Source organism: Hipposideros armiger, unplaced genomic scaffold (genome assembly GCF_001890085.2).
Source record: "Hipposideros armiger isolate ML-2016 unplaced genomic scaffold, ASM189008v1 scaffold_1854, whole genome shotgun sequence".
NCBI lineage: Eukaryota > Metazoa > Chordata > Mammalia > Chiroptera > Hipposideridae > Hipposideros > Hipposideros armiger.
The window spans coordinates 4,062-6,391 of NW_017733204.1; positions in this window are offsets into that span (position 1 = coordinate 4,062).

Below are 2,330 nucleotides of genomic sequence, written 5' to 3' on the forward strand. Positions count from 1 at the left end.
TGAGTTTGTTGCCAGGTTTTTGACACTTTTCCCCAAAATTGTTTATGATCTTAAATGGAACTCCTCATCTTCTCATTAAAAAAATGACAAAAATGACATTTGAATACACTGGCTTGACCTTCTCCATTAGTCATTTCTTATTTAAAAAATGTGCCTGTGTGCAAATTGGAGAAACATGTTACACCACCATCTAATGCTCTGACGACAACACCACAATAGCAATCATTTCTTATTTCGTTGTTTTATCATTGATATTTAACGGTAACCCAAGCTTTATTATTTCAGCAGAAACAGCTAGAGAACTGGGTTTTTTCTTCTCTATTTCTTTTATCTCAAGTTAGATTATTTTCTTAGGTGAGAGAGTACAATCACAATAAATGAAGCCCGAGCATCATTTTATTCCATTTTGAACAGCTGCACTCATGAACATTCTTGTACAGCCTCCTGGCATACCTGTTCAGGTTTCTCTAGGTTTTGTACCAAGGAGTAGAACTGTTTGCAAGGCCGTTGGTTATGCGTTAGTTTGGCATCTGAGGAGCAGGTGCCAAGGTGAGATTTGGTGTGTAAGAGATTTATTGAGAAGGGAGAAGGAGAAATCAGGGGGAGCCTTCAAACTCGGATGCAGTTCTGAGACCTGTGGAAGAAAAGAAAGGAGGAGGAATGGGGTAGGAAGAGTGTCAGACAGCAAAGTACCAAGAAAGTTTTGACCAGGCCAGTGGTGGGGGTGAGGTGGGGGTGGGTGTCCTGGAATCAAAATTGTCCATCAGAAGAGTCTGGAGATGGGCCTGTCTTAGTACTGTCACGCTGAACCATTGACTGGGAGCAGCCTGTGTAAGCGTGGCTTTGGTACAAACCTGGTGGTGGGTTGGGAGGGCAGTAGCTGGGAGAGTTAATCAGTTGTGCTCCCACCACAGGAGACCTGCCTGGTGCATTTTCATGACTTTCGCAGTCTAAGCTTTGTGCCACCCAGATCCAGTTCTCCACATGGGCATGGCGGGCAGTTCCGCCATGGACATTATGGGCCTTTTTGCCTCCAGGGAAACTTGGACAAGGGAGGGTTGTGTGAGCAACCTCCTTTGCCACAGTTGGTTTTGAAGTTGCAATTAGCACTCATCCTCACCCTCCTCTACTGTCTGTTCTGACCTCCGCTCATCCTGACCTGGTCTGTGACCCAAACCTACACTCCTGAGGGGTCTGAGACCTGGAGAAGCATACCCTCCTCAGGCCAGGGTGGCTGCATTCACAGTTACAACTGAGAAGGAAGTACCAAGAAGTGTCCCAAGTTAATCATTTGGCTTCCGTGTGTAGCCTTCTCTCTCCCCATTGTATGAAAGCAAACTTACCCTCAGGGCTGAATTTGGTCTTAGAATATGGGCTCCTGAAATTGATGACCAAATGTCTCCACTGACTGGTCCTCTCCCATTTGCTTTTATTTCTTCTAAGAAACTCAGTGTATCTCCCTCCAGTTGTAAAGTTCCAAACACGATCACAATCATAACAATTAACCTTTATCGGGAACTTACAATGGGCCAGGTAATGTGTTATTTGCTCTACACAGATAGTCAACTTGTTTAATTTTCACAAAACTTCAGAGGCTGGCTACTCTTTAGTCCATTTTGTAGATGAGAAAAGGGAGGTTTTAGTAAAAATAAGTAGCAGAGCCAGGTTGAATCCTAAGCTATTGTTCTACTTAGGTATTTTTCTACACCATGTGCTAGCTATCTACTGGCTCTCCGAATATAACTTGCATGCTCACTGGGTTATAATTTTTAGCTTATTGGTGAGGCTATTCTATCTTTTTATACCTTGCTTCAAGTAAGACCCTTGGAAAAACTCCTGATCAATTAAGACCTATTCATATTTTTCCCTCCAGCTTTATTGAGGTATATTTGACAAATAAAATTGTACATATTAAAGTGTACAACATGATAATTTGATATGCTTTCACCTTGTGAAATGATCATCACAGATTTAATTAACATGTCCATCACCTCACATAGTTACCTTTTTTGTTTTACGGTGAGAATGCTTGAGATTTACACTCTTAGCAAGTTTCAAGTACTGTACAATAGTGTTATTAACTAGCGTCACCATGCTGTACTTTAGATCTCCAGAATTTATTCATCTTATAACTGAAAGCTTGTATCCCTTTGAAGTTTCATTGTAGTATAAGCCTTGACAGTTGGCTTTTCGTGGGGGGCTTTTCTTTTTGTAATGCAAGTGCCTGACTTAAGTTTTTTTTTTTTTTTTAAAGATTTTTATTGGGGAATTGGGGGGATGGGAACAGTGCTGGGGAATTGGGGAAAGGGGAACAGACAAGTTGCTGTCGT